This window comes from Nuphar pumila, chromosome 4 (assembly GCF_984573655.1).
Source record: "Nuphar pumila chromosome 4, dmNupPumi1.hap1.1, whole genome shotgun sequence".
Lineage (NCBI taxonomy): Eukaryota > Viridiplantae > Streptophyta > Magnoliopsida > Nymphaeales > Nymphaeaceae > Nuphar > Nuphar pumila.
This window is the reverse complement of record NC_143252.1, coordinates 104,850,400-104,877,811: the sequence shown is the minus strand read 5'-3', so window position 1 is coordinate 104,877,811 and position 27,412 is coordinate 104,850,400. Positions and strand designations below refer to the sequence as shown.

The window sequence follows — 27,412 nt, the reverse complement described above, 5'->3', positions numbered from 1 at the left end:
GTATTTTTGAGAAATGCAGTGCATTTTGAAGTTAGCCTAAGAGTGTAGGCTGAATGTGGCTAATACGAAGATTACAAATCTGGGTCTCATTCGTATTCTGACTATGGTCATAAATACAAATTCCATCAAGTTTGTCAACTCCATAAGAGCTAGTGCACGTGCCATTCGTGTAGATCATGGTGAATTTAAAATATATGCATGAATAATACATTCATCAGACATTTAATATTTGCAGAATTAAACTATATGCAATGCAATGCAATGCTAGTCTAAGTTGAAATTTAAATTCTTATTCCAAATTTAATTTAATTTACATCACTATTGAATTTAAATGACTGAAAATAAAGTCTTCAATGTCCCTGCAAAACTAGAAAAAACTAGTTAATGAAAATATGTTGGCTTTTCTAAGTTTATCCAATAATATCTAGAAATTACTGGATTTTGCTAGATATAAGCCATTTTCCATGATTCGCTGATATAAACTTAATAAAATATGAAATAAAATTGAATAAATATGAAAATGGAATTTGAAATTTTGAAATTGGGGTCAAAATGACCAAAATACCCCTGATAGCAAGACTATGGCCTTCAAATCAGGGTTTTCAGAAAGATATTTTATAAAATGTAAGTTTTGAAATTCAAATGAAGATAAATCAAACTAAATATAATGTGACATGATTAAAAATATGGAAATTAGGGTTTAGAATTTCGAAATTGAGGTCAAATGACCAAATTGCCCCTGATAGCAAGACTATGGCCTTGAAATCAGGGTTTTTTGAAATAGATTTTGATAAAAACTTGGGATTTATGATTGAAATAAACACAAAATCAAACATAAAACACCCTAATATGATTCTAAACATGAAAAAACCCTAAAAACACACACTTATGCACAAAAATCAAGAAATATCACAAAAATGTGATTTTGGCAGTGTTTCGGGATCCTGCGGGTGCCCTGTTTTGCAATTTGACTAATTCAGGCATCAAACAGATTCCAAATTTCATAAAAATTGGTACCTGCACTTGTTATGTCTCTGAAGTCAGATTGAAATCATAAAAATAATTTTTTGACATTATTTTAATCCAAAAATTGCATTAACAACCTAAAATAAGCTATTTTTAACCTAGGTCACCAACCAGTTTCAGAGTTAGACCCGAATCAGGGGTCAATCCTTCATGAAAACTTCTGAATTTTTGACAGAGATAAACTAGAAAGAAAAACAGATATTTCCCAATTTACATATTGGAAAAATCATCTCCGGTTAGGGAGAAACTCTTCCGGCAATCTGAACTAAAATCTAACAAACCTAAGAGGGGTTAAAACAGCTACTTCAGATTGAAAATACAGACATAAATAGCAAACTTAATCAACAATTTTTGAAATTTTAACAGTAAATAATAGTCAGAAAAATAATAATACTCACTTTTTACAGATCATGAATAGAATCTGTGGTTTGGGATTTATGTACAACACAAGTCTGATTAGGGTTTTGGTAAACCCTAACGCGTTTTAAATTTAAAATCACACTTTCTGTCAGAGGAAAAATACTAAACATATATCAAAAAATCTCAAAATTTCACAGTAGATAGATCTAATCACTATGAATCCATGACACTTTACAGATATCAAATCGGATATAAGATGAGAAAAATATCATAACAGCAAGTTATCCTTTGGATTTTAGCAACAATTTTAAAGTTTTAAAACCCCGATTTGATGTCCGATTTTTCTGACAGAGTTTCTGAATTCCAAAAACTTTGATTTTTTTACAGTTGTTCATTTACACATCCATGTATCACATAAAAAAAAATCAGACATTAACAGTGAATATTTCAATCCGAAACAGCATGCTCTTTTCTGTTCTAAACTTAAAACACACAGAAATTTGATAAAACCTAATAAAGCATGCATTAATCAATGAAAACAATAAAGAAAATACTAAAACAGTAAAATAAAATTGATTTCTATGCTGGAGAACGTGTAATAAACATGAATAAGCAAAGAAATAAATAAAATACAGGAAATCAATGGCTGGAATTTGATTTTACCTTTAAAAGCATGGATTTAACCCATTAAAAGGGTAAATCACATGTTTTATTGGTTAATAATATAAAAATAATGTAATAAACGATTCTAATGGATTAAAATAATGAAAAACAGCATGAAATAGAGTTAGATCATCTTTTTGAATTGATTTTGGGGTTCTTGGATGAAATCCATGGTTAAATCCATGAACACAAGAGTTTCCATGGTGAAATCTATTGAAAAATCATAAAAAACTAAAAAAATAATAATAAAATAATATTAAATAACTCACTTTGGGGCTGCAGCTGCAATGGAGGAAGGTGGAGGTGCTGGAGAGGAGAGAGAAGCCACAAAAATTTGAGAGAAAAAAAGCTCTCTTTGACCCCCCTTTAGGTCCCCTATTTATAGATTTTTTTTTTTGGATTTGTTTAGGAAGAGTTTTGATTTTTTTGGACTCTTTTTAATTATTTTTTATAAACCACATGGGGAGAATGATTTTTTTAGAGAATTCTGACCTAAATGGACTCTAATTAATCCCTAATTAACACCTAATTAAACCCTAGAAAGTCCAAATGTGGCACCACCTAGTATGGACCCACATTTGGTTTTTAAAACTTGAATTTAAAACCTTTAAAAACCAATGGTTTAAAACTTAAATAAAATGGATTTTTAAAATTGATTTTGACTCTTGACCTTCCTAATTAAGCCCCTAACTAACCTAAGACTACTAATTAGACCTCTAACTGACCTAAAAACCCCAAATGTGGTGCCATTTGGGTTTTTCAAAAACCTAATTTTTTTTTAAAACTTTAAAATCAAAGTTAGAAACTAGAGTGAACATAGGTGTTTTTAAAATTAAATTTTGAAAAACCTAGACATCTAACCTAAGTAGGACCTAGTTTTATCCTGACTTTTGCAAATGTGGCACCACCTTGAGTGGGCCCCACTTGAATTTTCAAAAACAATTTTAAAGCTTGAAATTGAGAGAATTTTCAAAAGAGATTCAAAAGTAGACTTGAAATTAAAAGTTTTGAAATGGCATAGAGTACCAACTGGGTCAGAACTCCTCTGGATATGGCTCCAACTGAGTGGACCCCACATCAGAGTTTTGAAAATTTGAAATAAATATTGAAAATGGCTTTGAAAAGGGATTAAAATCAATAGTTGAAATTCAAAGTTTTGAAAGTAGAGTCTCAAGCGAACTGGAACTCCGGGTTAGAGTCCTGGATCTTGAGGACTCTGTGATTTTGGTTTTTAAAAGCCAAATGAAGGAGTTTTTGAAAAGATTTAATCGAAAATGGTAAAACAAGTCAGAAAATACAGTCAGGGTTAGACTCCTAACTCAACCAGAACTCTCAAATAGAGTCCTGAATTAACTGGACTCTACAAAATGACCTAATTTTTGAAAAACAAATGAAAATAGAAGTAAAAACAGACTCTAGAACAAACTCCTGACTGGATTAGGACTCTGGGACAGAGTCCTGATCAGACTGAAACTCTAGATTTTTTTGGTATTTTCTGAAAAACAGTTGAAAGAACTTGTGAAAACAGCGAAAACAATAATAAATATTGGAATAAAACAGAGTTCTGATTTAACTGAGACTCTGGGGACAAAGTCCTAATTGAACTAGGACTCTCAGATTTTTGGATTTTTTGAGAAAACAAATGAGAGAATTTTGAAAAACAGTTAAAAATAGGATAAAATTGAAGTTTTGGTTCAGAGTCCTGATCTTTATGACTCCGAGAAAGAGTCCTGATTCGATCAGAACTCTAAGAATTTTAGTTTTCTGATAAGCAAATGATGAAATTTGGGTAAAGCTTTTGAAAACCAGTGAAAATGAAGTATAAAAATCAATTTTGGATAGATTCCTACTTCGATCAGGACTCTGGGGCAGAGTCCTGATTTGATCAGGACTCTGAGATAAAACCTCAAAATTTTAAAATTCTTTGATAAAAGTGTAATAGTTTTGGTAGATTGAAATATTTCTGAAAGATTCTCTCAAAATTGAAATCAAGATCAGAATCCTGATCCAACTAGGACTCTCTGAACAGAGTCCTGTTTTGACTGAAAATCTGAGTTTCTGACTCATTTTGAAAGATTTGATTGAAAATGGATAAAATAGCTGTAAAAGATTAGAGTCCCAATCCAATTGAAACTCTGAAGAAGAGTCCTGATCCGACTGGACTCTTGAAGAAGAGTCCTGATCCAACTAGGACTCTGAAATTTTGGCCAAAACAGAAGATTTTAAAAGATTTTCTCCAAAAATAGGTAAAAAGGTAGTGAAAAATAGAGTTTTGATCCGACTGGACTCTGGAAAAAGAGTCCTGATCCAACTAGGACTCTAAGATTTTGGCCAAAATAGAGGAAATGGACAAGAGATAGGACCATAACTGGTTTAAAATCAGAATGATGTTTTAAAAATGTTCAAAAAGATTCAAACTGATGAAAATACAGAGTCCTGATCCAACTAGGACTCTAAAATTTTTGAGATTTTTGATAAATGAAAGAATCCAAAAGCGACACCACCTAAATGGGCCTCATCTGAGAATTGAAATCAATTGAAATTGAGTTTGAAATGAATCCAGATTGTTTTCTGAGAAAATATTTCAAAAATATAAAGTCCTGAGGTTGGAAAATGACAGAATGTTGAGTAAAAACCCAGGTTTTGAAATTGATTTCGAAAGAAAAAGTTTTAAAACTCAAATTTGGATTAAATATTTTGAAAACAAGAGTGTTGGATCTCGAAAATGAGATGTAATGACATGCAATGCAATGAAATGATATGCTGAATTCATGCAATGAGAAGCAATGGCACATGAAATGGATGAATACTGAATGAGGAGGAAAAATTGGGGTGTTTATAGTAATCTAGTACTCTCTACAAATAACATCTAATATATAAATGAATAAGAAGTAAGAAGGAACGAACAACATTGACGACCCAAGAGCAAACCACCCTCAACATCAATCATGCCTACCATTTGGTTGACATTGAAGATGTTTTACCTTCTGATCTGTTACTCACAAGGGAGTGTAGTACGCTACATATTTTCATGATCTAAGTCTGCTACATCTGTCCATGCTTACTAACGAAATCAACTATTTATTAGACTCCCAACCAACCACACAACTAGGATTGAGCATATACCATCCATGGCCCTGGTTGAGGCTCATGTCCACCATGGTACGTATATTTTCCCCTGCTTGTTCCTGGAAAGGGATGCGCATACTAGTACCACTAGGCATTGATCACGTACATACAAAATAATACCCCTTACCTTTTTAGAGCTTCAAGATGACAACAACTACGCTTCTCCTTTTCGATGGAGCAACACATCATCACGAAGAGGAAGACCTTCACCATCCAGAAATGGTTGTCGAGCACAAGAGAGAGAGAGAGAGTAGGGTTTAGAAAATCGTGTTTCACGATTTCTACATTTCCTTCCTATTTTATCTCCACCCTCTTAGGTGGATTTTCAAATCTCAAACTCAAGTGCATCTCCCTCAATCCCACGATTTTTGGTGGAACCATCTCCTCTTTTGATAATGCCCCTCATTCCTTGTATTAAATTTTCTAATTTCCACCATTTTTTTCTCTACCGTGGTACCCCTCATCCTATGATACATGGAATTCTCCGAAGTTTTTTTGGCAAAGTGAGAGGAGTAGCAACTCCTCTCATGGTTTTGGTGGAGATAGGCTAAAATGTAGGGTTTCTTTTGAGCCCACGTCTTACCTTTTTCAACAAGGTAAAAATCATAGGTGGTTTATGCAAAAAGACTCCGTGCACAGGGGGTTTCAAACCGTGGTCGTCCATCAGAGGGGCAACAAACTCCACCACTTGTGCTATCTTCAATTCCATTGCAAAGAGCGCAGAATTAATTATATTTGACTTATTTGGTTCAACTCCAGTTTCCATGTAAAAAGGGAAAACATTTTTCCTTTCTACGTGGGCGCACAGTGGGTTTTGAACTAGGGTTGCGGCTCTACACAACAGTGTGTCCTACTACAACACCACTAGTTGTTTGATTTAGCATAATTAATTCTTATATGCTCACTCAAGATGTTTCCCTATTTGGCGAATTTTCTCGTTTCCACGTAGGCTTTCTCGATTTTTTTCTTGTCTCCGCACTAACTTACCTTTAATATGTTTCGGATCTCACGCTATAGTCTTGGAATATTCAAATCCTTCGAATTAACCTCGCAAACCAGGCCGGATCTTCAGATCTCACTGAAGTCCAAATATGAGTCCAATTTCGAGTATTCTTTATCGGATTCGCACTAACTAACCCGTACACATTGGAATCACATTGGATATGAAAAAAATCATATTATTTCACACAAATGCATATTTTTATTTCATTGAAAATTCCTTAAAATTCATGGGTTTTACAAAATAAGCTCGACCAATTGGGTTAAGTGAAATAAGGTGGTTCTCATCTTCAAATATAATGCAAAGGTTAGCCAAATCACCAACTTGAATCTGGGTTCTAGGTTGACCAAGTTTGTGTTGATCCCAGACTCAAAGATCCAATTCGGTGCCACCATAGGCAACCTACCAATATAGTCCCAAGGGGGTTGGTGTAATACTAGGGAGTGTTGGCTGCTGGGCGGGTGGTCAAGGTTTCATTCTCATGGATGCCAGCCCCTTGCTCCTTGTTCATGTTGAAGCAAGGCGACTCCTTGGGGCAAGGAGTGTGCCATAGGTTTATATCATCAGAAAAGCAACCATAATTACGACAAACATAACCAGCATGATTAGGTCTCTGATCTCCGAGATGTTTCTCCATTCCTCATGAAAAAAAACAGGTAAATTTTAATAGAATCATTGGCATTACCGAATTGGGTGGGGTTTCTGAGAAAACCCATAGCAGCATTGTAGTAATCTGCACAAATGATCCTTGCATGTGGGTGCATCTTGCAGCTGGGAGTTGTGGTAGACTGTAAAGTCGTTATAGCTCTTGAGGCAAGCAATCCGAGGGTCGTAATCCAATGCATTTTGTAACCGGAAGACCATCATGTAGCTCATCGAACAACCAATGGGAAGGTTCCCTGGAACCATGAGCTCCACTGGTCCTTGTTTTATCAGTCTTTGCATTTTATTTAGGTTGGTTGGTGCATTGTAGTTAGTTCAGTAGTCAAAGGCTTGAAAAAGTTTGAACCAACTTGGTTTAAATTCGGGTTTGGTATTGACTTTTGCATTCAAACCCAAACCCGAATCCGACTGAAATCTAGCCCGATTAAGTGTATGGGTTTTTAAGCTAGTTGGATCTAGATTCGGCTTTATCTAATTTCATTGAAATCTGAATCATAAATTGAACCCGACTAGGCCATACCCGATTAATTGTGGCTCGATAATGCCTAGATTCGACCTAATTACATACCTATGTCTAATCCAATCCATTGATGCAGGACATGAGCTTTCCTTTTCTTTTGCCATCTGGTATATGGGAAGATTTTTTTGTTTTTTGTTTTATGACAAGGAACCCCTGCTAAGCTGAAGGTCACTTAATGGGCCCCCGGTGGGATCACCGACACCCAAGTCCTTATGCAGCCTACCAGTCAAAGGCACCCGCACATCTGATGGGAGTTGAAACTGGGACAAAGGGGTCAACACCTTTACCTAGGCCGGCTACCAGTCGGGTGACCTGGGCAGCAGGTGTCTGTTGTGGGGAAGAATTGAAAACAAGACTTTGTGAAGTTGGTTGATTGTTTAGCTAACCTGCTTTTAAAGAGCACAGTGAAGGTAGGAGCTTGTTAAACCAACCGAGTTGGACGTTTAGTGAGTTGTTGGTCCACAGTTGATTAATGTTCTTGCTCTCAAAGTATGAAACATAAGTGTTGTAGCTCCTGCTACTGCAAAATTGACTCCATTGGTGTAATCTTTGCCATCAGGATCAACAAGATATGGAGGAAGAAAAGGAAGACCGAATGCCTCAGCTGAAAAGTATCGAAAATTACAGTGATATATATATATAGGATTGTTGAAGATGACTAAAATCATAAACACCACTACCGTGACTCAATGCTAGACACTGGGTATAGTCTTTATCTAAGTGAAAATCAGACTCCAAATATTTATGACCTTATATTCATGGATGACATGATTAATTAAGGTCTAATCATATAAAAGATTGGCTCCTAATATTTAGCACCTTATTCATGCATGGCAACCGACTTAATCCTACTTGATTTTTAGATTCAATGAAGAAACTCTCTAAGCAAATTTACTGCTAAAGACTCATAGTAGAGTTGTGTAAGGGGATCTGGTGCCTCATGACATGTCCAAGACTAATAATATACCAGCAGGACCATGGTGTCAATATTATTTTGGTTTTGATGATAAGGAGCCCTCGAAAACTGGGCTACTTAATGGACCCACCTCCCAGCGAGGCAAACCTTGGGTGGGGCACGAAGCAGGTTATATGTTCCCCTCGGAACATGCAGGTGCTTGTTCCGAGGTCTGAATGAGCACCACATATGTAAGCACATGGGGCTCGTTTCCCCGTGTGTCGACGTCACTTAGCATCGGAGTTTGGTGCATTTGCAAAGACCTAAGTACCCTTTCCTGCCATTAGCGCTATAAAATGATGTTTTGAGTAAAGGACAAAAATATCCTTCCACCAGAAAGGGTTAATCTCATCATCGTTTTTTCCCTAAGGAGTAAACTCCTCTGCTTTAATGGGAGGTCCTTGTAATATGTCGCCCTAAAAATTCTAGATCACCCTTTGATAATGCACCATCTGCTGTAACAGGAGATTCCTTTGACGATGCAGCCTTTGACGTCGTCTGCTGCCGCGGGAGCACCCTTTGCCATCGTCTGCTACCGCCGAAGCACCCCTTTGCCGTTGTTTGCTACTGTCGGAGCACCTCTTTTAGTCGTCTAATGCCGTCAGAGCGTAGTCGGAGCACCGTTGCCACCATCGGTTGCATCTACCTTCTAGGTGTTTCTCCTCCACTGTCGGATTAGCAAAACTTGTGTCATTTCGGTGAGTTTTATGTAAATAAATTGATTTGTAAATCTGAATGCTAAATCTTACAACTGGTTGTACTATTCATGCTAAATAACACCTATTTTCATACTGAAACAAATCAATTTGTACATATCCACCTTCTGGGCATCAAAAAATAGTTAGCATAATTTATTCTTATGAAGGCCAAACATTACAACGATATGTATTTATGAAGGCTAAATTTCTACAATGATTTGTAAGTTTGAATTTAACAATGATTTATACATTTAATGCAATAGTGATTTGTTCTATGCAGCAATGATTTATACGTTTGAAGCAGTAGTGATTTACGATTCATGATTCATGGTTTATACATTTAAAGCAATAATGATTTATACATTTAATACAGTAGTGATTTATGATTTACAACAATATGTACTTATGAAGGGTTTGATTTATACAACAATTTGTATGTTTGAAGCAACAATTTGTATATTCGATGCAGCAACGATTTATACGTTTGAAGCAGTAGTCATGTGTATTTATGATTTATGAAGTTACCATGATTTGTACTTAAGTTTGCTAAATCGTACTACGATGTTTAGTTATGAAGCCAAAATATTACAAGATATGTACTTATGAAGGGTGCAATTTGTACAACGATTTGTACATTTGAAGTAGCAATGATTTATATGTTTGATGCAGTAGCGATGTGTAATTATGAAGTTACCTTGATTTGTACTTAATTTTGCTAAATTGTACTACGATGTTTACTTATGAAGCCAAATATTGCGACGACTTGTAATGTTGGTGATTGTGTAACGAATGTGATAACTTGTAATAATATATACTTGGGGAGGCGGTTGTAACATATAATGATGCGGTTAAATTTATGTGTTGTCCATTGAGAATAGGAAATCAATTTAAAATTTTGAACTGCCAGGGAAGAAAAGCCATAATATTTTATTTTCTATCTGTGACGGCTATATCACACTGACTTTTTAGACACATTTCTTCTTACAATCAAATAGATTGCCATGAGGGCGCCATAGTCTAGGAGCCCAAACTATGTGATTGAATAAACCTCAACCGCCCTCCCTCTCTCTTTCTGGCGACAATGATGTCTGAAATGGAGAGAACAATCACAACGTCACCTCATAAGTTGCCTGCGGCGACTCTGAGAAGCAAGGGCACCTTCTGTGCCTCCCAACTCCTCAGCCTCCAACCACCACCATCCCTTCTTGTCGATGTTGTGCCTCCCACCCCTCATCCCACGCCCAAAGTTTTTCTTTCTCCCACCTCACCTGTCACCAATCATCCACCAATCCAATATATATGAGGGTTATGTAAAGTACCAAAATATAATGAACATTGAGATTATGATTTATTATTTACGTTTAAAGCAGAACGATTTATACATTTGATGCAATAGCGATTTATACTTGTTGACGTTAGCGATTCATGTGACAACTATTTAATTACAGGTACGACGCGTTGAAGCAATTTCTATAGAAATTGCTAAATGAGCAACGATTTAAACACGCAAATGGCCACCTCATGTCGCTACAATGTAAATTCCTCACACAGGTTTCAATTATATACTACAAATATCTAACAAATCGACACTAGAAAGTACTTAATATTTTACAAATCGGTACACATATTGCATAATATATTACTATACCTAACCCTATACACCAAACCCCACCCCTTAATATCTTACTAAATCCTAAACCCTTAATATCTTACTAAACCCTAACGCTAAACCCTAAACCCATAATATATTACTAAACCCTAAACCCTAAACCCTAAACCTAAACCTTAAACCCTAAACCCTAATCCTAAACCCTAAACCCTAAACCCTAAACCCTAAACCCTAAACCCTAAACCCTAAACCCTAAACCCTAACCCTAAACCCTAAACCCTAAACCCTTAATATCTTACTAAACCCTAACGCTAAACCCTAAACTCTTAAGATCTTAATAAACCCTAATGCTAAACTCTAAACCCTTAATATATTACTAAACCTTAATCCTTAAACCCTAAACCTAAACCTAAACCCTAAACCCTTTAACCCTAAACTCTAAACCCTAAACCTAAACCCTAAACTCTAATCCGTAAACCGTAAATCTAAACCCTAACCCCAACCCTAAACCCCAAACCCTAACCCTAAAACCCTAACCCTAACCCTAAACCCCAAACCCCAAACCCTAAAACCCTAACCCTAAGCCCTAAACCCTAAAACCTTAATATCCTAAACCTCAATTGTAAACCAAAATTACGCATCTAGAACACGTGTTTTGAATACACAAATCATCACCTCAAGCACACATATTGTAACAATGTAAATTCCGCAGGCACACGTTTCAAAATCATAATACAAATATCTTGCAAATCGACACATCTTAAAAATCGATATAATATGGCACACATGTTTTGAGATATTGTTTTTGTTGTTAATATCAATTTGTAATATATTATGATGAATTATCGTATATCGATTTGTAAGATATTGTATTTTCTAGTGTCGATTTGTGAGATATTGTTTTGTTTGTTAATATCGATTTGAAATATATTATTATGAATTATCGTATATCGATTTGTAAGATATTATGTGTTTTCTAGTATCGATTTGTGAGATATTGTTTTAGTTGTTAATATCGATTTGTAATATATTATGCTGAATTGTCGTATATCGATTTGTAAGACATTATGCTGAATTGCCATATACTGATTTGTAATATATTATGTTGAATTGTTGTATATCAATTTGTAAGATTATATGTGTTTTCTAGTGTCAATTTGTGAGATATGATTTTTTTGTTAATATCGATTTATGTATAAGTGTCATGAAATTTGGACTTTGTTTGCCTCTTTAAATCATCTGTTTTTAAAAAGCTATCAAAATCCACCTTTGCACTATTCAGGGACAAAACAGTCATTTAGTTAATTATTTGATTTAACGTAGTTTTTAGTATTCTCTAGTATGTAGTTAGTGAATTAGATGTAGTTAGACTAATTAGGATTGATTTGTTTAGTTAGTCTAGTTAGAAATTGTATTTTTAATTTTTTGTAGTTGTTTAGTTGTAGTTTAAGTTCAGAATTAGTTTAGAAATAATTATAGATACAAGTTAGAATTAATTAGTGGTTGTTACTGACTTTTTGTTTTCATTGTTGTAAGTTGATAAGTTAGAAACTGATTTACAAGTGTATTTCCAATGCGAAGTGCAGATGCACATGTGGTGAAAAGATAGATTTACCCTTGGCGATTTGAAGAAGACTTAGATACATGTTTTAGTTCATTTTTAGTTTGTTATTTAATTAGAATTGTAATATTAACACAGTTGTAAAACTTTACGATATTAATAAATTGATGTTTTAAATTTAATTCAGAATATATCTTGTTCCCTGTGGATTCGACCCGTACTCGCCACATCTGTGGAAAGTCAGTTTTTATTATCTTTGGTTGACGATTTTTCAAATGCTTTTATTGAAAATAATGTGTTAAAAATACCATTGCAAAAAGTACAACCATGAAACCCACATCCAAAATAGTGATGTGCTTCTAATGCAATCCAGGTGAGGGAATGTGGAAAGCTATTTATGGGAGGACATTTCTGTCAAATGCATATCTATCTTTTAGAGACTCCCATTTTTACAAAAGAGATCACTAAAACATCCATATCGTTGATCGTCGAGTTCATTTCCTGTTGCAAAGCGATTCTATGTGCAGCTGCGGATACATCTTCTCCAAGAAAATGAGCTCATTAGTAATGGCAACCCACTACACCATTTTCCTCGGACTGAGACTGATAGACACTCTAGCAATGGTGCACCTTTAGAATATGCCTCACAAACTTCAGCTCAGGCACTATCCCTTTGAAGAGTCGATAAGCTACATCATAAATCGCTTTTACGTATTTGTCATACAGTATATCGAAGACAAATACCTAAATGCGATTTATAATGTAGCTCACCGGCTCCTAAAATGGGATAGTGCCTGAGCTAAAGTTTGCGAAATATATTGTTATGAGTGCACCAATGCTAGAGTCTCTAAGAATCAGCCTTAGTCTGAGAAAAATGGCACAATGGCCTGCCATTACTAATGAGCTCATTTTCTTGGAGAGGATGTATCCACAACTACACAGAATCGCTTTACAACAGAAAATGAACTCGACGATGAATGATATAGATGTTTTGGTGATCTCTTCTATAAAATGAGAGTCTCTAAAAGATAGATGTGTGTTTGACGAAAATGTCGAAGAAGGAGAAGAAGAAGAAGACGAAGGCGAAGGAGAAAAAAGAAAAAGAAGAAGTTGTGTTGCCGCAGAAGAGAGGAAGAGAGGTTAAATAGACTAGGGTTTTACACCTGGACAACGGGTCAGGTCGGGTCGGATAGGGTTTTATATATATCTATATTAGTGCTTTATATTTTGCAAGGTTTTACGCATGTGTACTCAAATCGACACGATGTTTAGACTTAGTAAAGTACAAATTGATTTAAGCAGCTACCGCGACAACGATATATCTTTGTTTGTCTTTGTGAACAAAATTAATACTAGAAAACATATAATATCTTACAAATCGATATACATATCGCATAATATATTACAAATCGATACAGATATTCAGCATAATAGCTTACAAATTGACTCTACAAAATACATAAAATCTTACAAATCGATGTACATATGGCAAAATATATTACAAATTGATACAAAAATTCAGCTTAATAGCTTACAAATCGATATTAACAAACAAAACAATATCTCACAAATTGGTAGAATATTACTACAACCGCGATTTGTGATACATTGCATATACTGAGTGAATGACGATACCGACTGTAGCATATTTGTCATGAAGTATATCGAAGATTAGGCATATATTTTTCCAACTATGAAGTATGATTTTTAAGCAACGATTCAACTACAGTTTATGTATAGCAATTTGTATATATGAAGGCTAGATGAGACAATGATTTCCACTAATTATATAAACACTAAGCAACAACGATTTACCTATGATATCAAAATTGTAGCTCTGTAGGCTAGATGAGACAACAATTTATACATGTGAATGATACATATTACAATGATTTATACATGTGAATGATACATTATTAAACAGAATTCATATGTCATTCCTGTGTTTCATAGCTTTTTGGATGAAGCCATTTTCATGAATGGTGATCCAAAAAAATATTAACAATTTTATTTTTGTGGCTCACGATTCATGAAAATGGTTTCATCCAAAAACTCTTTCTTTGTAAACGAAATTGATACTAGAAAATACATAATATCTTACAAATTGATATACATTTCGCATAATATATTACAAATCGATACAGAAATTCAACATAATAACTTAAAATCCGACTCTACAAAATACATAAAATCTTGTAAATCAATGTATATATGGCAAAATATATTACAAATTGATACGAAAATTCAGCATAATAGCTTACAAATCGATATTAACAAATAAAACAAACATATGCCTTTCTCACCACGACACCCTGTGCATTTTTTGCCCAAGAATACTTTCTAACACTGAAGCCAAGTTTTAAGGCATAATCATTGCAAAATTTGTATGCATCTTCCTCATTATTAAACTACATTTCCTCTACGGGAACAGAGTCAAGTGTACTATCATGTAGACTTGAGGTGCCTGCACTTTTGTCAAGTGCACTGTCATGATCGTCTACCTCATTATCGAATTGCATTTTTTCTGCTAGAATATTCAAGTCAAGAGTGAATCTAATGTCTGCACTCTTCTTATCATATGCATCATTAGTGCACATATTGAATTCTTTATGTGCGTCGATAGTACAAATGTTCGTTGCTCCATGACTTCCCAATGATTGAGATACAACATCTTTACTGCAACTAGTTGATATGCTCAACACTGTTATGAGCAAAATATCAATTTGTGTTAGCTAGCATATACGTTTACTACAATTTATTGAGGATGCATATAACAATGACTACTGATTAGTTAAGCGAGTCAAAGAAACGATTGAATGAATCACAGTATAAAAGATTCAACATAATAACTTATAAATCGATATTAACAAACAAAACCATATCTTATAAATCGATACTAGAAAACACATAATATCTTACAAATCGATATACGATAATTCAACATAATATTTTACAAATCGGTATACAGCAATTCAGCATAATATCTTACAAATCGATATAGGACAATTCAACAAAATATATTACAAATCGATAGTAACAAACAAAACAATATCTCACAAATCGACACTAGAAAACACATAATATCTTACAAATTGATATACGATAATTCAACATAATATATTACAAATCGATATTAACAAACAAAACAATATCTCACAAATCGATATACATGTTACTACAACCACGATTTGGTTACATTGCATATACTGAGTGAATGGACGATACCGAATGAGGTAGAGACCCTTGCTCGCATCTGTAACCAAGCATTCTTGTCAAGATATCCCACCACCTTACAAATATCTTCAAGTTTTCAACCATCGAAATGATAAAATCTACCTGCAATAACAAAACAATGCCTTAATGACACTCACGATGACATATGTTCTTCAACAATAGCATGATGACATGGAAAGGTACTCACCACACTTTAATGACACTTGTTGAAATATTTGTGTGTCATTGCTTTTTTCCATACTGCCTAACAAAAAAGAAGAAGAAAAGAAGACTGTAAAAAGAGATGGCCGACAAATCCCTCTTTAACGCCCACCAATGATTGAACCAGTCATTCAATTTATAGTTATCTCCATGAGGTAGGAACGAAACCGAAAAAGTTTTCTATCTAACACAAGGCAAAAAAGAGAAGGCAGCCATGTGTTGTAGCACAAGCTAAAAACAAAGGCGGAATGTACAAATCTATATACGGGAAGTGGGAGGACATTTTTGTCTAACGCATATCTATCTTACGGGCGGACATTTTTGTCAAAAGCATATCTACCTTTTTTATATGTTATTTTATTATAAAGTCATCGTGGGCAACATTGGCATATGAATTATCACGAGTCCCAAGATATTCCTCCGTACACACCAAAACACGCAAATTTGTGTTTGAGGGAGAACACACAACACCCTCTCGGTGGGGCACATGGCCACCCTGCCTTATGTGGCCCACCTTTAAAAGCTACATACACACCTTGCACCAGGGGGGTTTGTTCTGATGCCTTCATCTCAACGCCTTCACAACCACCCAACTGGTCACATGGGCGACTTCCACTGTGGTCATGATTAGGGGTGTCAAAAGGGTCGGGTTTGGTTCGAACTAAATAAGAACTACATGAACCAGACCCGAGCCATACCCGATAAAATAATATTTTTTATCATTTTACATTGAAAAATTATGGGTCTTAATCAGAACTCAGGTCATGCTTGGTCTGGTATAAAATTTCATAAAAGACCCGAGTCGGGTTCAGATAAACCCAACTTGTTGACAACAAAAGAAAAGCAAATTGCACCATACTCTTTCAAGAGTAAAGCGTGACTATGATAGTAGTGAAGCACAAAGACAATACCTATGAAGTCGATGATCAATCTTCCAATGGAGCATCGGCCTGTGGGGGTGGCCAAAGAAGGTTTCTCCATAAGGGAGGTTGGCTATGACTGCAAACCCGCTAGGTCCTGAGCATAGCAGGTTTCTAGTGTCAGTGAGCGAGTCCCCGAAGCTAAAGATGGAGGTGTAGAAATCAGAATGTGAAGCAGTAGAAGGCACAAAGAACATGCAGAATGCAAAGACAACCATTATAGAAAACATCATCACTCCTGAACCTGTATATGAAGAAGCCATGGCGCGCGTGCACGCGCGCGCGCGCGCGCGCGCGCGAGAGAGAGAGAGAGAGAGAGAGAGAGAGAGAGAGAGAGAGAGAGAGAGAGAGAGGTTTAAGTTAATACAAGAGGGGTTAGATAATTGTTATATACACTATAAGAAATCTGCAAATTAGCGACAGACACTATCCGACGATAATTCATCGCAAATCCGATGCTAATCCGTTTAGCGATTGATTGGCAATGACTTACCGACGGATAACATCCATCACAATTTTCTGGCTGCTAAGTAGCAACAAAACTGATATGTCACTACTTTTGTTGCTAATTCATGATAGATTAACAAATGTCATGATCTGTCGCTAATTCATCACTAAATAAGGACTGATTTGGTTTCGTGACAGATACATATCTATCGATAAACTTAACGATGGATACGTATCCATCGCTAAATTACGTTGCCAATTTATTGACGACTTTGCGATGGATTATATTTCATCACAAAACATTGGCTGATTCAGTTTTTGAGACAAATAAATATCCATCCCTAATCTGTCGCTATATTCACGATAGGTATTAGCGACAGATATTATCCGTCGCTAATACATCATAAATTTTAAAAAAAACTAATTTTTTAAAATATAAATATCAAGAAAAAAAATTATCATTATACAATTTATATAACCTGTGTATAAAAAACAAAGTACACATAAAAAATATATATACAAAGCAGGAGAAACAAATTTAACACAAGTTATAAGTGAAAAAAATTTAACAACCCACTATAATCCTCGCCAAGTTCTAATTATTTATAAGTGAACATATACAAAGAGTTTTGTTTGAAACAATAAGTACATAAAACAAATTCAACACATGAATCTAATCATCGCCAAGGTTCGAAGCATCATCCTCTTCATTATCTCGATCTACCCCTTCATCCATGCCTCCATCACCTCATCTACATTGATTATCTCCAACATCCTATAAGAGAACCGAAATGTTAGTATTGGTAAACAAAATATAATGAAATAAATTATATCTAATGCACCTAATCTAAGGCAATCAAAGTAACATAGTTGAATGACACATAGACTACCAATAAAGTGAAGGACATTAACAGAATTCAGATATGTGTTCTAAGGCTGACAAAAAAAATTCATAGTGATTCAATCATGCAGATATGTGTTCTAAGGTTGTGAAAAAAATGTCATAGTGATTCAAACATGCATATATGGTTTATAAGGTTGTCAAATAAATATGTTATGTATCACAATCATGCATATATGTGTTATAAGGCAATAAAAAAACTTTCATAGTGATGAAATCATGTTTATATGTGTTCTAAGGTTGTCAAAAAAAACTTTCATAGTGATTCAATCATGCATATGTGTTATACAATAGTCAAAATTTTTTATAGTGATGAAATCTTGCTTATATGTGTTCTAAGGTTGTCAAAAAACTTTTATAGCGATTCAATCATGCATATATGTGTTCTATGGTTGCCAAAAAACTTTCATAGTGATTCAAACATGCATATATGTGTTATAAGGCAGTAAAAAAACTCTATAGTGATGAAATAATGCTTATATGTGTTCAAAGGTTGTCAAAAAACTTTCATAGTGATTCAATCATGCATATATGTGTTATAAGGCAGTCAAAAAATTTTATAGTGATGAAATCATGCTTATATTTGTTCTAAGGTTGTAAAAAAACTTTCATAGTGATTTAATCATGCATATATGTGTTATAAGGCAGTCAAAAAACTTTCATAGTGATGAAATCATGCTCATATATGTTTTAAGGTTGTCAAAAAACTTTCATAGTGATTCAATCATGCATATATGTGTTATAAGGCAGTAAAAAAATTTTCATAGCGATTCAATCAAACATATATGTGTTATAAGGCAGTCAAAAAATTTCATAGTGATGAAATCATTCCTATATGTGTTCTAAGGTTGTCAAAAAACTTTCATAGTGATTCAATCATGCATATATGTGTTATAAGGTAGTCAAAAAATTTCATAGTGATGAAATCATGCTTATATGTGTTCTAAGGTTGTTAAAAAACTTTCATAGTGATTCAATCATGCATATATGTGTTATAAGGCAGTCAAAAAATTTTATAGTGATGAAATTATGCATATATGTGGTATAAGGCAGTAAATTTTTTTTATAATAATGAAATCATGCTTATATGTGTTTTAAGATTGTCAAAAAACTTTCATAGTGATTTAATTATGCGTATATGTGTTTTAAGGTTGTCAAAAAACTTTTATAGTGATTCAATCATGCATGTGTTATAAGGCAGTCAACAAACTTTCCTAATGATGAAATCATGCTCATATGTGTTCTAAGGTTGTCAAAAAACTTTCATAGTGATTCAATCATGCATATATGTGTTATAAGGCAGTAAAAAAAAATTATAGTGATTCAATCATGCATATATATGTTATAAGGCAGTAAAAAAAATCATAGTAATGAAATCATGCTTATATGTGTTCTAAGGTTGTAAAAAAAATTTCATAGTGATTCAATTATGCATATATGTGTTTTAAGGTTGTCAAAAAACTTTTATAGTGATTTAATCATGCATATATGTGTTATAAGGCAGTCCAAAAACTTTCATGGTAATGAAATCATGCTCATATGTGTTCTAAGGTTGTCAAAAAACTTATATAGTGATTCAATCATGTATATATGTGTTATAAGGCAGTCAAAAAACTTTTATAGTGATGAAATCATGCATATATGTGTTTATAAGGCAATAAAAAAAATTTATAGTGATGAAATCATGCTTATATGTGTTCTAAGGTTGTCAAAAAACATTCATAGTGATTCAATCATGCATATATGTGTTATAAGGCAGCCAAAAAACTTTCGTAGTGATGAAATCATGCTCATAAGTGATGAAATCATGCATATACTAGCTTGAAATCTAACAACATGAAACAAATGACATGAAAATTTATACCTGACGCGCACTGGAGCTCATGGGTCCTGCAGACAAAGTTCCCCTATCCCCAAAATAGATGCACAACTCATTATGGATAAGGTTGGGAACGACTTCATGTAAAAAGTCACGCATTGTGTCTTTAAGAATCTGGCAGACACCATCCCAAGAAATAGCAGAGTCAATCGGACGATGAGAGTTGACGCTGGTGTGATAACTCTGGCTAAAGGAGGCAACGACTAGTGTGGTGTTCATGTTACTCCCAAATCTGAACACACGACCCTTTTTGGGCTCACCGATTGTAGTCACCCATGCTGCAGGATCGAAAGGCAGATGTTGAGTGGAGTAATCGCCATATCGCTCTACCATCTGCTGCTTGTATGACTCCTATAAAATAATGATTACAGTATGGATTAATAATTAAGAATTACAATATTTATGATAATGTAATTCATGGTAACTTGTATATTACAATATTTATTAATACAATAAATACATACCATTGTCGCCCTCGCCTTCTCTGATACGAACTCTCCCGTGCTCTTACGTTTATGTGTTTCAACAAACACATCCTTATCAGGCACAATGCCTCTTTTTCTGCTTCCTGCGAAGTTAAATGATAAAAAAATTAATTAAAAAGTATGCAAAAATACTTATAAATTTGATAATATATATATATATATATATATATATATATATATATATATATATATATATATATATATATATATATATATATATATATATATATATATATATTGATGAGTTACCATTTTCTTCTGGTGGCAGCCAAAAGTCCTAGATTCACCTGTGTGTAGATGAACATTAGGCATCTTCGCTCAGTTTTGTGCAGCCTTTGCTGAGTGGTTTCGAAATTCATGGCTCGCCCACTTGTCGCACATTACATCCCAATAATCTGACCTGATAGTAGAAAGGTCATGACCTTTCCACTGCAGTGGATCATCTATCCCACCAGCTGCTTTTATTATTGCATTTTTCATATTGTGCAACATGTTGGCAAATCGACTAGCACCACCTTCTGCCACACTACCCTCGTGTCCTGCTCCTCATTCGCAGTCGTGAAGCAATTCGAAGCCTACAAATAATTTCAGAAAGTTAGTACACATGACTATAACAAAAAATTAAATATGAAACACATTAAATATGATAAATGATTGTATACTATGAATAAGGACCACAATCTGTTAAACACCTCCTTTGGGTACTCTTTTCATTGAGCGACCGGTCCTGGAAGATGCTGAACTAGTAAGTCCTTAATTTCTCATATTATTTTTTGTGGCTAGAACCTCGCACTGCACATGAATTGCTACACATTAACAATCGACTATCTATATACACTATTTATAAGATAAGTATTGGATAAGTGACAATGAAATACTTATAATCGACTATCGATATACACTATTTGAATGAGTCATCGTGTGTCAGACTTAGAAGACTCTGCATCCGACGTTGTCTCGTTATGTGTATGAATAACTGGTGTAGGTGGGTCATGTGCAGGCGAAACATCATCTATAGAAAAATGAGTTAGAAATTCACACAATGCACATTTAAAATAATCAAGTATACAATTATTCAAATGATATACCTATCAAAGCATTACGTGAAGATGAAGGCTGAGACTGGGTATCACGGCCTCCACTTGGTCCTCGACCACTGGGTGCTCAACTACTGTGACCTCCATGAACCATATTCTAACAAATGAAAATATTATTTGTATCAGTTACATAACTCTTGATCTTAGCATGGACATGACATATGCATGAAATTTAAAGATTTAAATGTTCTACATGAATCAATTTTATAACTATGCATGAATTGTGCATGTACAAGATAAGTATGCATGGAATGTAACATGATATGCAATTTCATGAATATGGATACATAATCAAATAAAAAATAACTTCATGCAAGCATGAATACAGTCACATCAAATATTGTAATACATTCAAATCATTCATATCATAACAATGTCAAATATGTACCTGCAACAAATACACTCTAATATCCCGCTAACTACTATCATGACTAGCATGAACTCCGAACTACAAAAATAAGAGCATATGAGAAAGTGATGTGGTATATATTATAAGATATATTTCACTAGCTAGAGTATTCTTCCTCATTACTTGTTTGACTTTCATATTTTTCTTCTTCCTCCGCCTCTTCGTTTTCTTCTTCATTGGACGCCCATTCACTTGGTATATCATTTGGATCACATTCTTCTATACGTGTGCTATCGAACAATGAAGATGTGACATGCAAACCATGTGTGACATCATGACCATAAGAGAAGTCATACATATCATCTGATTGATAGTAATCACCCTCTTTAGCAATCTTGTCTTTCTGTAACTGATTATACTCGGGGTATAGTTTAAACTTCACCTTGCAAACCGCCCACCATTCATTTCTATCTGACTTCCTTATATTCAGATATGAAGTATAGTAAACTTATTGAGCTTGTGATGCTAATATGAATGATTCATATGTTCCAAACCATGATTTATGATTCACTTTCACAATGCTTGAGGCTTTGTTGACTCTTGTTGTTGTGGGATCAAACCAATGACACTTGAATAAAGTTACCCTGTTATTTATGCCTAAGTAAGTCAACTCTATTATTTCTTCTATAACACTGTAGTAGTCAAGTTTATTTTCACCGTAACTTCTACCCTTGACACACGCGCCACTATTCATTATTGACTTGTTTACACTATAGTCTTTTGTATGAAATCGCTAACCATTTACAATGTACCTGTTGTAATAATGCACAACTTTGGTCAGACCATTTTGTCAATCACATATTTCTTGGTCATTAACATCACCATGGCGGACCTACAAGCTTAAACAATGACTGTGATCATGACTAATTAAGTAACATATTGTTGTTTACATGAAAATAATGTGTGTCATCATCCTTACCAACTCTTTCAACCATGCCACAAACATATTTTCACATTGTTTCTGTACTTTTGAATCAGTGAGATATGGAAGTTCTCTTTGCAACTCCAGATCAAATCGTCTGCACTTAACAAATAATTATATTACCAAACTATGTACGTACGTAGAGAACTTAGTGTTACATATTAAGTATACTTACTCGATGTAGGAGTCGATTGTTGAGCAATTAAAAAGGATATAGATTTGTGTTGTGTTTTGCTCTCGATCTTCCAAGACTCTTGTCCGGCAACTGCCAAAGGCATTCCCATGTGGTTTAAATATTGATAGTTTGTCAGTCATAGTAAATTATTCTTCATCATCATTACGAGGTGGGCAAGTATAACGTGTTGAAATGTGAGGTTCAAAGTACATAGATGAGAAATTTGAAATCTTTTCTAAAGTGTACGCCTCACAAATTGAACCCTCCACTCTTGCTTTATTCTGAACCTTTTTTGTGAAGTCAAACATGCATCTGTCAACAATATACATCTCTTAATACAATAAATTTTCAATAGCATTAGAAAGAAAAGTATAAATAAAAATATACCTTTCAAATGAGTACATCCACTGATATTGTATAGAACCACAAACCCTAAGTTCATATGGCAAATGTATGATCACATGTTCCATAACAACAAAAACTGCTGGTAGAAATATCTTCTCTAGCTGATAAATAGTAGTGACGACAGAATCCTCGAGATTCTTTACTTCAGTTACTACAACTTCCGATGCACACAATGTTCTAAAAAATCTACTCAACTCGGAAAATACTTTCCATATAGGTTTTTCTAACATATCATGGAATGTTAGGAGAATCAACCATTGCATAATGACATGACAATCATGACTCTTCAACCCATATAATTATCCCTCATCTATCTTTACAGCTCGATCAATGTTAGAGATGTATCCATCTAGAAATCTCAACTGTCTCAACCACTGACATACCTGCTTTACTTGATTTGGTCCAAGCACATACCTTGCCTTTCGTTTATGTACTTTGCCATTGTACTCTTGGAGTTCTAATTCTAGTCTTTTACATATTACTTTTAAATCCATACGAGTCTTCGGGTTATTCTTTTTTTTTCCTTTGACATTCATTACCATATTGAATACATTAGCAAACATATTTTTCTTCACATGCATTACATCCAAATTATGTCGTATCAATAAGGTCGGCCAATATAGTAGTTCCCAAAATATAGATTTATTTGTCTAATTGTGATCCTTTCCAAATCCAAGAAAGGCGTTGGACTACGGGCATCTATCAGTCCATATGGAAAGTATCACAATTGTCTTAAAATCTTTATGCCAGACAACCGTATAGGTAAACCTTATATTTCAGTTGTGCCTGCTCGAAACACATTTCCTTGTCGTCGAAACGGATGGTCATTGGGTAAAAATCGACGATGACAATCAAACCAGCACGGCTTTCTTCAATGCGTCAATCTAAAAGATTTTTTATTCTCCATACAATACAGACATGCCAACCTCCCATGTGTGCTCTAACTAGATAACATACCATACGCAGGGAAGTCACTAATTGTCCATAGAACAACAACCTTCATATTGAAGTTTTGTTTTTTGTGGGCATCGTACGTGAGAACACCGTCATCCTATAGTATTTTCAGTTTATCAATCAATGGCCTTAAATATACATCAAGATTTTGGCCCAGAGCGGTCAGACAAGGGATCAATAGAGACAAGAAAAGATTTTGACTTGGAAGAAGGTTGTATGGGGTGACAAATACTGGCCAACATGAGTATGGGGTTGTTCTACCCCCAAATGGATTAAATCCATCTGTACATAAACCTAACCTAACATTTCTCACTTTTATTGTGAAGGTCTGATGAGTACAATCAAAGTGCTTCCAAGCTTCTGCATCAATAGGATGCGTGATCTTATCTTCATCACGTCGAACTTTATTTGCATGTCATTTCATGTGTTTAGCTGTCCTCGAAGACATATACAATCGTTGTAATGTAAGGGTGAGAGGGAAGTAGCAAAGTGACTTGTATGACACTTCTTTTGACCTCATGCTAGCATTGCCTCTTGTCTTTGGCTTGAATCGAGGATGCCGACATGATGAACATGATCTGTTATTTTCTTGATCTTTGAAATACAACATGTAGTGATTTGGACAAGCATATATCTTTTGATACCCCATACCTATAGCATTGACCATAACCTTTGCACGATAGAAATTTTGTAGTAATTTCTCATCTTTGGGAAACATAGTCTTCATAATAAAGCATAGACGGTCAAAACATGATTGACTTAAATTATACTTTAACTTTAAATTTAGTAGTTGAAGAACTGCATACAAGATAGTGTGACTCTCGCAACCATTCCATAGTGGCTCATCAGCATCTCTAAGCAAGTCATAAAATTTACTAGTTGCATCGTTTGTTGTTTCTTCCTCTACCCTAGTTGGTACATCACTAGGACCCATAGCAGAACCCAGTTCTAGTCCTGCAACATCAAATATCAAATCTACGTATAGATTAACTTGCACCACATCCACCCATACATCAAAATTGTTCCAAAATTCTTCACTATGAAGCATCCAATTCTAATAATCACTGACAAAACCCTTCTTGTATAGGTGATGTCTAATTCCATGAGGTTCTACAAATCGATTGTTCTTACACATCGTGCAGGGGCACCTGATTCGATCGATGTGATCCACTGTACTGACACTTGCTGTTGCAAATTCAATAAAACTGCCAACACCATCTATATATTCAAGCGACACCTCATTATCAACTATCCTACGATACATCCATTCACGGTTTATAGTCATTTTATCCTATAATGTTACAGATATTATCTTCACCAGTTAAAAGAGAATCATAATAATGCATCGATGAAAAAAATATCAAATTTATCATGCATTGTTGGTGGATATAATGATTTGATATATATATATATATATATATATATATATATATATATATATATATATATATATATATATATATATATATCACAAAAATATTTAAAAAGATGAAATCACATTCATAAACACTATACATTCAATTTAAGCATGTTTTTATAATATAATTTCACATGGAGGGCATAATTAATTCGAAAATAACTTCATGCAAGCATGGATACAGTCACGTTAAACATCGCATTACATTCAATCATTCATATCACAATAATGTCAAACATGTACCTGCAGCAAACACACTCCAATATCTTGCTAACTACTACCATGACTAGCATGGACTCCGAACTATAAAAATAAGAGCACTTTTATTTTCATACATTCAAATCATGCTCAGCATGATCTCCGAACTCCAGCAAAGCAGTCCTAGATATCCATAACTAAGTGAGTTTGTAAATAAAAAAATGTTGCATCCAAGAAAGTAAATAACATGTGATATGCTTGCATCACTTACTCACCACAGGTATTTACCCAATTTACATGCTTTTGCCTTTGCATTTTTTTTTTATTTCTTTTTGTATTGCATTTGTAGTTACATGCGATGCTTAGCACTAAACATCACGCAATTAGCTCAACTACATACCTGCAAAGCACAAATATACAAAATAATCTACTCGACCATCTCATAAGGAGAGAACGCTACAGCTGCACACATACACAATGACCAACTTATCGTCACCCAAACATACCTTTACGATTGGTGGATACAGGTCAAAGGCCCGGCAAAATAGATGGAGATCAGCTGATACACGATCGCTCACCGCTATTCCCTCATGAATAAGGGCAGAAAAGAAAAAGAAGAAAAAAAATACAAAGAAGGGCCAATGGGGAATCTGGTACTGGTCGATGAGAACTACGACAATGGAGGGCCTCTGAGTCGACACTCGTCAGGGAGACAAAGTGCGTTCTGACGACAACGGTGGTGCAGGGTGGGGAAAAGAAAGGAGGAAAAGAAAAGAGGGGGTGGGAGGTTGGAGATGGCAGCGACGATGGTCGGCCTGGGATGGATTGGGCGAGATTCAGGGAGGAGAAGGAAGAAGAGGAGGTCGACGATGGCGCCGCTCCGGTGGCATGCGGATAGGAAAGGAAGGAGGTGAGGAGAGGACTCAGGGAGTGGGAGGAAGAAGTGGAGGTCAGTACACGGTGGTGGTCAGCGGTGGCACATGATGGTGAGAGAGATGGAGTGAGAGAAGGAGGAGGTGATGGAGGGAAATCGGGCGGCGGGTGGCGATGGCACATGGCGGTGGTCGGCGGTGGCACACGACAGTGAGAGAGATGGAGTGAGGGAAGAAGGAGGAGGTGATAGAGAGAAATCCGGCGATGGGCAGTGGGCAACATGCGAGGGATGAAACAAAAAGAGAAAGAAAGGGGCTCACATTAGGGTTTTATGGGAAAAATTAGCGACGGATTAGCAATGGAAAAATTCTGTCTCAAAATCCATCGCCAATTAGCGATGAAGTAACGACAGAAAAATTTTGTCGCTCATCCGTCGCGAAGGTGCAATGGAGTTTGAGATGGAATTTTTTCGTCGCTAATTAGCGACAAATTTTGACACAGAATTTTTCTGTTGCTAATTCTATAACTAATTTTAATTTTAGGGATGGCTCATTTTCTCTATCTAATCCATCACAAATTTATGATGGATTATTTCTGTCACAAGCTTTCATCGCTAATTAACATTTTTCTTGTAGTGATATAGTATGCAATACTCTAATGGTATTAGGCTTTGGATGCCCACCCACAATTAGTGTTATAGTTGAATATGAT

General features: G+C 34.9%; 1 pseudogene; it reads right to left on the bottom strand.

The window, feature by feature from the left end:
* Positions 1–6,859: 6,859 nt before the first annotated feature.
* On the bottom strand, positions 6,860–16,802 carry LOC149840408 (GDSL esterase/lipase At5g45910-like; annotated as a pseudogene).
* Between the last annotated feature and the right edge of the window lie 10,610 nt (positions 16,803–27,412).